Here is a 12,494-nt window from a genome sequence, read left to right as displayed (position 1 = left end):
TGTGCTCAATAAGTGTTAACTTCCATTGATCATATAGGTGAAATAAGATGCCTAACAAAAGTTAAAGCAACACCATGCATTGACGCAAGCAGGATGTTAATTCCCAAATCCTTTCAAAATCAGGACAAACTCTCCTGGTATTTGTAGGATGGAGATTTAGTGCAAGCAACATGTGCTTTCTGCCACCATCCCCTCCCCCTCAGATACTGGCAAGCTTCTTTCTCTTTGAAAATAAACTTCTTTAAATAACTTCATAGCTACTCAAGCTACCCAGTTACAAAGAGCAGGAGCGTTATGCTATAGAAAGACCTCCCCAGGAGGCTTTCCTTGCTTGTTCTCAAGGCCTGTACATGTCAACTTTGGCTGCATATTGGAAAAACCTTGGGAGCTTTAAAAAATGCCTCCAGAGACAGATTTAATTAGTTTGGGGGTACACCTGCAGATGGGAATTTAAACAGTCCCTTGGGTAATTTTACTGAGTAGCCAAAGTGGAGAGCCACTACTCAACCTTTTCCTGGAGTGCCTCTACTAGTCAAATGATTATTATCAGATTTAACTTTAAAGGCAGTCCTAAATAAACCTTTTTGATATGTCTATAAGCAAAACCCAGCACTGAAATACTATAGCTGGAAAATAATTTCTTATAATGGACAATGACTGGCTCAAAAGAAATTAAGAAACAATAATCAGATAAGTAACTTCCTGATAATTAACTCAACAAGCATAATATGAACATCTGGCAAAGTCTTAACTTTCTTAAAAGCCTTAACATAATTACGTATTCAAAATTTTATTGGCCTAAATGAAATACCACATAATATTATTCACTATACTGAATAATAAATTCAAGCTAAATTGCATTTAAGTGTACAATCTAAAAACACATTAGCCTAAAATTTTTCTTTCTGAAAGTGTACATTATCATTTGGATGTAATGCTTTATCACAAATTAAGGCACAATTTAATATTTTAATATAATTTTGAGCTCAGATTCAACATGGGCATTTCAAAAAACTGGTCTTGCCTTCCTAGTACATAAGTGACTCACGTGGCAATATGGTTTGGCTGTGTACCCCTCCAAATCTCTCTTGAATTGCAGCTACCATGATTCCCATGTGTTGTGGGAGGTACCCAATTGGAGGTGACTGAACCATGGGGGTAGGTCTTTCCTGTGCTGTTCTCATGATGGTGAATAAGTCTCATGAGATCTGATGGTTTTATAAAGGGGAGTTCCCCTGCACATGCTCTCTTGCCTGATGCCACGTAAGATGTGCCTTTGCTTCTTCTTTGCCTTCCACCACGATTGTGAGGCTTACCAAACCATGTGTAACTGTGATTTCATAAAACCTCTTTCATTTATAAATTACTCAGTCTTGTCTATGTCTTTATTGGCAGCATGAGAACAGACTAATACAGTAAATTGGTACCACTGGTGGGGTGCTACTATAAAGATACCTGAAAATGTGGAAGCGACTTTGGAACTGGGTAACAGGCAGAGGTTGGAATAGTTTGCAGGGCTCAGAAGAAGACAGGAAAATGTGGGAAAGTCTGGAACTCATTAGACACTTGTTGAATGACTTTGGTCTAAATGCTGATAGTGATAGGGACAATGAAGTGCATGCTGAGGTGGTCTCAGATGGAAATGGCAAACTTGTTGGGAAGCGGAGTAAAGATCACTCTTGCTATACAAAGAGACTGGCACACTGTGCCCTTGCCCTAGAGGTCTGTGGAATTTTAAACTTGAGACAGATGATTTACGGTATCTGGCTGAATAAATTTCTAAGCATTCAAGAGGAAGCAGAGCATAAAAGTTTGGAAAATTTATAGCCTGATGATGAGATAAAAAAAGAAAAACCCATTTTCTGGGCAGAAATTCAAGCTGGCAGCAGAAATTTGCCTAAGTAATGAGGAACCAAATGTTAATCATCAAGACAATGGGGAGAATGTCTCCAGGGCATGTCAGAGACTTTCCCAGCAACCCCTCCCATCACAGGTCTGAAGGCCTAGAAAGGAAAAATGGTTTAGTGGGCCAGGCTGAGGGCCCGCCTGCTCTGTGCAGCTTTGGAACATGGTGCCCTGCATCCCAGCTGCTTCAGTTCCAGCCATGGCTAAAGGGGGCCAACATACAGCTCAGGCCCTTGCTTCAGAGAGTGCAAGTCCCAAGCCTTGGTGGCTTACACGTGGTGTTGGGCCTATGGGTGCACAGAAGTCAAAAACTGAGGTTTCAGAACCTCCACCTAGATTTCAGAGGACATATGGAAATGCCTATAGGTCTCGGCAGAAGTTTGCTGCAAGGGTCAGTCCTTAATGGAGAACCTTTGCTAAAGCACTGTAGAAGGGAAATGTGGGGTTGGAGGCCTCACACAGAATCCCCACTGGGGCAGTGCCTAGTACAGCTATGAGAAGAGGGCCACTGTCCTCCAGACCCCAGAATAGTAGATCCACTGACAGCTTGCACTGTGCACCTGGAAAAGTCACAGAAACTCAACACCCACCCGTGAAAGCAACGAGTATGGGGGCTGTATCCTAAAAACCCACAGGGATAGAGCTGTCCAAGGCAGTGGGAACCCATCTCTTACATCAGCATGACCTGGGTGTGAGACATGGAGTCAAAGGTCATTTTAAGGTTTAATGACTATCCTATTGAATTTTGGGCTAGCATGAGGCCTGTAGCCCCTTTGTTTTGGCCAATTTCTTCCATTTGGATGCGTGTATACACCCAATGCCTGTACTCCCATTGTATCTGGGAAATAATTAACCTGCTTTTAATTTTACAGGCTCATAGGTGAAAGGGACTTGCCTTGTCTCAAATGAGACTTTAGCCTGTGGACTTTTTAGTTATGCTGAAATGAGTTAAGAATTTGGGGTACGGGTAAGTTGAGCAGGCTATATGCACGTGGAGATAGTAGTGCTGCCGGAAGCTGGTCCGCACTGTTGTACGCCCAGCTGGGCAGCGTGTGCGCTGTCAGACGCGGAGCAGTCGTGGCTAGCGATTGTGGTCGTAAAGTCGAATGGTCGTAAGTTGCATAGGTCGTAAGTCGATCAATACCTGTATATTTTTAAAAGTAGGATATTTAAATTGATGTAGTACAGAATAAAATGTCAATTTATTAGTCAGTAACTTAAAAGTTTTTATCTTTCACTGTGAGGAAGTAGAAAGGATGTCAAAATCTTTGAAGATAGCCAGAGATTTTAAGTACACATCTTCTGTATAAGCAGTAACTTTGTCCCACGTTACCATTAAGCACTTTTTTTGGTTGGTAATAAAAGTAAAGGAAGATTCTGTCAAGCATTAACTAGAGATAAGAAAAGCTTAATTTCTGGCTGGGCATGGTGGCTCAGGCCTGTAACCCCTGCGCTCTGGGAGGCCGAGGTGGACAGATACCAACCTGGCCAATATGGTGAAACTCCATGTCTGCTGAAAGAATACGAAAAAATTATCCACGCCTGATGCGGGTGCCTGTAATCCCAGCTACTGGGGAGGCTGAGGCAGGAGAATTGCTTAAACCCAAGAGGTGGAATTTACAGTGAGCCACTGCACCAAAAAAAAAAAAAAAAAAGAAAGAATTTGGGGTACAGCTAGTAAGGCATGATTAGTTTTGAAAGGTGAGGACATGAGATTTGGAAGGGGCCAGGGGTAGAATGATATGTTTGGCTGTGTCCCCACCCAAATCTCATCTTAAATTTTAGCTCCCATGATTCCTACATGTTGTGGGAGGGATCTGGTAGAAGGAGATTGAATCATTGGGGGCGGGTCTTTCCCATGCTGTTCTTGTGATGGTGAATGAGTCTCATGAGATCTCATGGCTTTATAAATGGGAGTTCCCCTACACAAGCTCTCTCTTGCTTGCTGCCATGTAAGATGTGCCTTTGCTTCTTCTTTGCCTTCCACCATGATTGTGAGGCCTCCTCAGCCATGTGGAACTGTGATTCCATTAAATCTCCTTCCTTTATAAATTACCCTGTGTTGCGTATGTCTTTATTGGCAGCATGAGAACAGACTAATACGGCAATAGTGTTCTTTTTTGTGATTACTTCTTTTTTGGTAGAGTTCAAAAGTGCTGAAAAGTGATGGGTAATCTTATGTTATAAACTATATAGTGCATATATAATGCATGCAAATTTCTTTAATGCCAAAATTTCATTTTCAATAAACTCTATGCTGTAATCACAAATGGACCTCCAACACACATTCAGAATCAAAATTCTCTAAACCACAGGTTCTGAAAAATCTGTTTTGACCCTCTGACTTCACAGATAAGAAAAATGACACCCAGAAAGGTTAAACAAGTCAAACAACACCCATAACACCAAATGGCTGGGAATGGAGTCCAGGACATCTGAACGTGCATCCTCTCGCTCCTCTAGGGGCGTCTGGAAGATAACAGTGAAGTGTGTTCAAGCCCTACAGAAACAGGTGGCGGGGCTGGATTTGGTACCCAGCTTTTGCCAAATACTTGGATTTTGCCAGCCTCTGCTATAGATGGCTATGTTCAGTAGAAGACACTGACAACAGGAGATATCATTATCACTTTTTATACTTCAATTCTTCTTATCACAAAACAGGCTGAAGTCAACTATGGTTATTTAATACATTAGTTATAAATGCATTTGCTGTACTTTTTCTAGTCTATTATTAACGTCTTACATTAGTATGGTACATGTGTTACAATTAATGAACCAATATTGGTACATTATTATTATTATTATTCAGATTTTCTTGATCCTTTTATTTTTGGTTCCAAGATCCCATCTAGGATGCTGCATTACATTTAGTCTGCTCATTTTTCGTGTGTGTGTGTGTGTGCTTGTGTGTGTGCGATGGAGACAGAAAGACAGAGAATATGAATATTTTTCTTCTATGTAGCAAATTAAGGGTAAATCTTACAAATTACAATTCTCATGTTCTCTAATGTAAAAGAAAAGGGCATATGTTAATGAAATAATCTGTAGTTTCAATTATGGGAAAAACACTGTGGATTAAAAAAGGCCTGGGTTAAAAAGAATTTGACATTTAGAAGGGCCTGGAAACAGAGTTTCTGATTCCAGCATGGATTAACAAAGCCTAAAAAGCAAGGAATGGAGCAGAGTAGTGTGAGAATTTGGAGTAATAAAAGTCAGTTCACACAGAAGCATAGTAATGCAGAAGAAAGAAAAAACATTGCGCAATTTGTCATCATTTAGTTTAGAGGAGTCTGCATTTTTTAAATCCACAGAAATGCAGTGATAGTTTCCTTGCCAGTATTTGTGTAAAACATTTTCCAAACAAGACTGATTCATCTTACTCTGAAATGAATTGTTAGATCACAACAGTGAATGTTAAGGCGTTTGCATCCCTTATAGAAATGCCAAACATTTTACTATGCCTGATGCTGTACTATAAATAGGGAAATTCAAATGCTAAAAATGTTCCCTAAGTTGCCAAACATAGTGCTTTACCATCTACTTCCTGGTACAAATGACTTGTTCTTCCCAAGTCTGAAAATGAAAGCTAGCTGCAATTCAGAAAAATGCTGCAACTCACTTCAATTAATTCAACGTAAAAGTTACTTCATTTCTATATATTTCCTTTTCCTTAGATCATATTTACTGAAAGCCTCCTTTAGACATTTAACAAAGTTTTACTAAATCATAATTAGTCTGATGGCAGTTGGGTTTTAAAATTAACAATTGGAACAGCCAAGCAACATCAATATTGCTGGAAAATAATCATGCTGATCTAAATCATTCTGAATTGTTAGCCACATTTGGATATAATAGTAGATGTAAAATTTACTTACCATATTTTTTCTCAATAATACACGGGCACAATAATGCCCATCAATTAATCAATTAAAGGTAAAAGGTATTTCATTTCACAATAATGCCCATATATTATTGGGAAAATGGTACTCATTTATAATTGGTATTTCAAAATACTACCAATATCTATGTATACCTTCAATAAATAAAAAGACCATAAAACAGTATAGGGTTTTGTATAACTATTTAAGGTTAGTATTCATTGGAAGAAGTAATCCTTGTTTTTCACTGAGAGCTGGGACACGGAGTTATAAGAGATTTTCCTATGATGTGCACAGGGCAAGGCACAGCAAGAATTGCTTTATAACATTTTCTTCAAATTAGCTGACTATCCCATTGGCCTTTAATCTCCCTTCTGCGACTGATCAGACCTCACATTATCCAATTATCAGTAATCTACTCGAGAACAGCAAGATTCTCTTTAAAATGAATACAAATAATTATTTTAATATCTTTTCCTGACTTCTTTAAAGGTTTCATATGTTTTGACTTGTATAAACTTTGCAAACCTCTATGGAAAATATTTTAATTATTTTTAAATTTTATGGCACGTAAGAAGTAACTTAAGTAAAATTATTTGATTTTAAGTAAATTATTAAAGGTTACATTATCAAGTTCATTTAAATACAAACTTTACTAATTCTAATTTGACTTTTTTTCTTATTTAACAGTTATGTGCTATTTAGTCTATTTTAAGTTAATCATGTAATGAAATGCATGACTTGTAGACAAATTTTCGAAATGACAAATGGGCATATACTTGGTTTTGGGACCAATTCTTAAGTTTCAAGCCACAATTAATATGTCATGATAGATAAACAGATAAAAGTTGTTTTCATTCATGAATATTTGGTAATCTTGCATTATGGACAAAAATAATCAACCTACAATAGTTTTTATGTTTAATTATAAAATAATGAGACAAGATATAAAAAGGTTTAGGTTGCTGTTTGTATACACTTCTCTGCAGTTAATGTATATATATATATTGTGTTTCATTTGACTGTGTTGTCAGCCTATCAGAAACAATGTAACGAAAGAGAGAGAGAGCAAAATGAGAGAACGAGAAAAAAAGAGAGAGAGGGAAAGAGTAGTATTTATTTCTAATAAATAAAAAGCCAAATTATATATGATTATCATTACTTTTTCTTTTTTCAACATTGAATTTTATACCATATAAATGACCTAATAGGCTAATATAAAACTTTACAGATATATTAAGATATTTAAGATTAAAAGAATAATGCAATAAACACCCATGTTTAGAAATAAACACCCAGTTCAGGAAATAAAACATTATCTACACTATGAAAAGTCTGTAAGAATTTTGACCAGATGACTGCAGTTATAAAAGTCACATCAGTTGCTTCCTCTGCTTACTGTCTTTAATCAGTTATCCATTATACGTATAAAGTAACAGTACATGACTAATTATAAAAACTAATTAAAGCCCATGGGGGCTTGCAGTGTTTATGTGAGTCATAAGCATGTTCACTCATCTGACTCGCACTAATAGCTTCACATACTTTAAGAAGTCCTGAAGCAGTATTATTTTCTTAAATGTATTTAATCATTTTATTTATTAATAATTACTTTAAAAATGGAACCTAGTTCTGAACCTTTACTACTGGAACAGAGTAAAACCCCTAGGACACCTTTGCATTGCAGTGATTTTGTGAAGAGGCTGCTGGGAAATGCAGATCCAGGCTTGGTCAAAGCTAAGTTAGAGATGCAGGAGGGAGAACTGATGTGAAGACGCATAAAGGAGGCCACCTGGAGAGCAGCTGATACTCCCGGGCTCCTGGCACACAGCCCCTCCAGGATCTGGAGAAACTCCAGAGTCCAGAGTTAAGACCCGAACAGCTCCACATATACACAAGATGGGCTGGGCTAAAACATGTAATGGTTCAATAAACGTGGATGATGTATATAATATGTATGTATCCACAGGTACCTATGAAGTGTATCTACTGGTACACTTGGTGCCATTCTGCCACAGAGCTGAAATTTCTACCTAAAAGACCAAAGGACAATACCACAGCATTAAAAGCCATGGGAAAAATTTGTTCAAACTGGGAACAATTGTTTCTTCTAGAAAAATGTTTGTTTTTAATTAGGACTCTGTTAATTAGGAAGTTATGGTCCTAGTTCCCTTTTCAAACTGTTCCTTAGAAAGCACAGAACAAAATTTGGTTTTATCATATTAACCATGAAGGATTTCATAGAACATATTTTGCATAATAACTTCCCTCCTTCTTCCACCTTTTTATTTTATTTTATTTTATTTTATTTTATTTTTGAGATGGAGCCTCGCTCTGTTGCCAGGCTGGAGTGCAGTGGTACAATTGTGGCTCACTGCAACCTCACCTCCCAGGTTCAAGTAATTCTCCTGTCTCAGCCTCTCGAGTAGCTGGGACTACAGGCACTCATCACCACGCCTGACTAATTTTTGTATTATTAGTAGAGATGCAGTTTCACCATGTTGGCCAGGATGGTCTTGATCTCTTGACCTCATGATCTGCCTGCCTTGGCCTCACAAAGTGTTGGGATTACAGGTGTGACCCACCGCGCCTGGCCCATGTTTTCTACCTTATTATTCTGTCTCATTTTACCCTCACCAGTTTTCCATTTGATGTGTTGAATATTGCATCTTATTCTTAAAACTGTTCTAGAACAAAACAGCCACCAGCTTATATGGAAGAAAAAAGCTTAGAGAAAATTCAGTTCCATCCTCCGTATTTTACAAATGAGAAATTTCAGGCTCTAAGGTCCCAATAGCTATCAGTTTAAAAAGAGACTGGAATTTAGAGATCCAGAATATAGCTTATTGATTTTCCCTCAATATCTGTTTGTCTCCTGTGACATTAGATTTTTATTTTTTTTACCTCTCCTTAAGACAACACTGTCCAAGGGATGTTGATAGACATTTTCACTGACCTGAGGCAATATACAATTTAGGAAATTCTGCATTCTACATGTTGCTTTGGAGAATCACAAGAAAATTCTGAGAAATCCTGTGCAATAAGTAAATCAATTTCATTCTGCTGAACCCATGTCTCCCAAACATATCCAACCACTAATAAACCATTTTTTCTTTTCTCTTGTGGGGGCATCCAAATGAGAGAGAGCTGCACCCATCAACACTCCTCAGATTCCACTTTGGGAAGTTCTGAGTTAAGAAAGGTCTGCAGGAGCAACGGTCTAAATCCCCACAGTAGCAGGAAGGGAGGAATGGTCAAAAGTCCATTCTGAAGAGCAGCTGCTCTCCACACTACCAGGTGGTGCTACACCGCACTGTGCCCAGGGCCACAGGATGTCAAAGGGCCCGGGATCCACCAGTGAAGAAGCTGTAAAGGAGGGCAGGGCAGTACCCTAGGCCTTTCTTTGCATGCTGCTTGGGTGTTCTTCTGCAGGCATGCCACAGGATGCAGCTCACTCTGACAGCCACAGGAGGAGGTGCCTGGAATCCTCTTTACTATGTAACATTAGTCTGCACCCACTGTGAATTCTAAAAAGACAGGGATGACAAATTCTTCTTCCACTGAGCAAATGCCATCAGTCAGTGGGGACAGAGTTCCAAAAATGACAACATAGCATGGTGTGTGTACCTCTGTGGGGGCAGCGTGTGTGTGTACAGAGCCCAAAGGGGCCTGACAGCTAAGCAAGCTCTGCTATGGCCCAAGGGACACCTGTGTTTGGACCTATGGAGCCCTAACGCCTAGACCCTGTAGTAGATGCCAATGGCAAGTCACTCTACCCTTTGGCAAGTCACTTACCTTCTCCGCTTTTGGTTTCCTCTTTGGTAAAACAGAATTGTTAATAATAGCAATAGGGTGATCAGGAATATTTGCAAAGTGCTTAGACTACTGCTTACCTCACTGTAGGTACAATTTAAGTGTTTGTTAAATAAAATAGTGTCATTCACCTATAATCCCAGCTACTCAGGAGGCTGAGGCATAAGAATCACTTGAATCCGGGAAGCAGATGTTGAAGTGAGCCCAGATGGTGCCACTGTACTCTAGCCTGGGCAACAGAGCAAGGCCCTGTCTCAGGAAAACAAAACAAAACGAAATTCAAAATAAAATAGTGTCATTAAGTGTTTACTCCAACTTCCCTCAATGGGTAAACATTTTCTTTCATAATTGATGGTGACATATAACATTGGTGAAACAAGTCCCTTGCGTGCCGTGCTTTGGGGCATCTGGCCGAGCTGTGATGATGACACACATGAGGCCTGTGCCCATGCTTACTTAGCTGCCTGCAGGCTCTCCCAGCTTTCTGGCGAGGTGCGGTCACATGTTATGAAGAGCCAGCTGCCGGCATGTGCTAAAGATCAGGCCTTGGGGGGTTACCGGAGATCCCGGTAGAAAAGGAATAAGCACGCAGGACAGGAGGCGTGGCTGCAGACTCACAGATGGGCCAGCAATTACCCTGCACATGGCGGTGTCTTCCAGGGGCCTGCTGGTCCTGCTGCTGCAGGCAGCACCTCCAAGGAGCCCTGGCTGGACCAGGAGAGCTTGGCCCTGCCTCAACCTCACGTCCCTTGGTAATCCTTATCTCAGCTGTGAAAAACGATAAAATAAAAACTGCTTGAAAAACAGACCAAAAAATGTACCAAATAGAAACAAGAAAGGGAAAGTGTATTAAAGCCTTGGTTATTTTTTCTTGCTATCTTTGTAATGTACTTGAAAGTACCATCATGTAAGTATATTTCTAAACATTTTCTTTTTTTGAGACAGTGTCTTGCTCTGTTCCAGACTGGAGTGCAGAGGTGTGATCTCAGTTCGCTGCAGCCTCTACCTCCCAGGATCAAGTGATCCTCCCACTTCAGCCTCCCAGGTAGCTGGGCCTACAGGTGCATGCCGCCATGCTTGGCTAATTTTTGTAATTTTTGTGGAGATGCGGTTTCAGCCATGTTGCCCAGGCTGGTCTTGAACTCCTGGACTCAAGCAATCTGCCTGCCTTGGCCTCCCAAAGTGCTGGAAATTTAGGCATGAGCCACCACAGCCAGCCAATTTCTATACATTTTTTAAAAGACAAACATGCATCATCAAAAGGACTGTCTGACAAATTTATTTTAAAAGACTGGGAAACTTAAAAACAACAAAGCACATAGTATATGTGAATCATGGCACTAGTGGTGGAGTAAAGGACCGGCTTTTGTTACGTAAGATTAACCCTTATGCAGGCTACATAAAAAGTAATCCAGTGCTCTACTGTATACTGATACTACCACAGATATAATTTTAGAAGTCTCATAATTTATATTATGTAGTTTTAAAAAAAAAATCCAGGGATCTGTTCTTAAAAACATAGGCCATGATTGGGAAGTAATGATAAATTTGTCTGTAAGCGTTAAGGACGAGGTTGCCCACACCTGCTGTTGGGGCTGCTGGTGGCAAGCTCTCCCACTCTCTAGCTCACACACTGCCTGTGAACACAGTAGCCTAGCACACATGCACACACACAAAGTCCCCAGACACCTGGGGCTATCAGGGACCATCATATTGCCGACTCCTTGTATTCAGGGAGAGGTGGAAACACATAGCCTCAAGCAGCAGAAACACCGGGCCTCAGTCATGGCCAGTTCAGTTTCCAATTCCGGGTCTGCACGCTGCTTTGAGCCTTTGCTTTTATAGTTGTTGCCTTTAAAGTTCTGAACATTTGGGGCATGGCTCCCTCTCACTAGCAGTGTACCTCTACCTCAAGGCACATTTTTAAATGTATCTTTGGCAGCACACACTCACTTCTGTGAACCACCAGATGACGTACATAGGTTAATTTTCATTTCTACCAACGTGAATGCTGACATACAAAGGGCAATATCAAAGCAGGTCTAGTGAGTTCATCAAGTATTTCTAAACTTCCATGATTTTAATTCTTGTTACTACAGTATTTGGATAGGCATTCTGCTATCTTAGAGACTTTTTTTCATGTAACACAGGCAAAATGCAATGTGAAGAAAACTATCACTGAAAGGAAAACTATTTCCCCAAATTATGACTTACATCTACAGTAATGAGAAGCTATTAAAACAGATTTTTGAAGAATCTCTAAGCTGATCTGCTGCTTAGAATTTTGAGATTTCCCACTGCTCTGCTATTTTCCCATTCTGTACGCACAGCACAGATTCCTGCCAAGCCTGTTACAGTGAACAAACAATGTCCTCTCTGTCAGAACAGAGAATGAATAGTATCACAAAATTCTCCTCTAATGTACAGCCTACATTCCCCTCACCCCAACCCTTCAGAGGAGAATAACCAGGATGAGGACCGAGGAGGCAAACAGGACTCTCTCCTCATCAATCTGAAACTGCCTTCTAGAACACTAAGGGCTAAGTAGTGCCAACTATATCATATTAACTTCTAAACAGGGAAAGTTGGCAAGTTTATTTTCTTTTAAATGAGATCATATGTTTTTGCATTTCTGTGTGTGTGGGTTACACAAATATCTTTATAAGGAAGGAAGGAGGTGTTTCATCAGATAAAATTTTAAGAGACATTTCATCAGATAAAATAAAACAGCTTTTAGCTCCAGACTGAGCAGCGACAGGGGAACTTCATAGAAATGACATAGCAATTTGTGCTAAAATATTGGCAGCTAATTCATGAATGCTGAAGCTGACTATGAATTCAGCTGCTTCTGTTAAGCCTTTATTCCCACTGAGCTCATGATTCATAAAGAAAGCGCCT

General features: G+C 39.7%; 1 protein-coding gene across 3 annotated transcripts in view; it reads right to left on the bottom strand.

Moving 5' to 3' along the window:
• Positions 1-12,494, bottom strand: part of PAG1 (phosphoprotein membrane anchor with glycosphingolipid microdomains 1) — a 151,590-nt gene that overhangs the window by 50,573 nt on the left and 88,523 nt on the right. The window lies entirely within an intron of this gene.

This window comes from Sapajus apella, unplaced genomic scaffold, assembly GCF_009761245.1.
Source record: "Sapajus apella isolate SASKATOON/1434 unplaced genomic scaffold, GSC_monkey_1.0 scaffold3, whole genome shotgun sequence".
NCBI lineage: Eukaryota > Metazoa > Chordata > Mammalia > Primates > Cebidae > Sapajus > Sapajus apella.
Note: the sequence above shows the minus strand (reverse complement) of the source record. Positions and strands in the feature narration are given on the sequence as shown.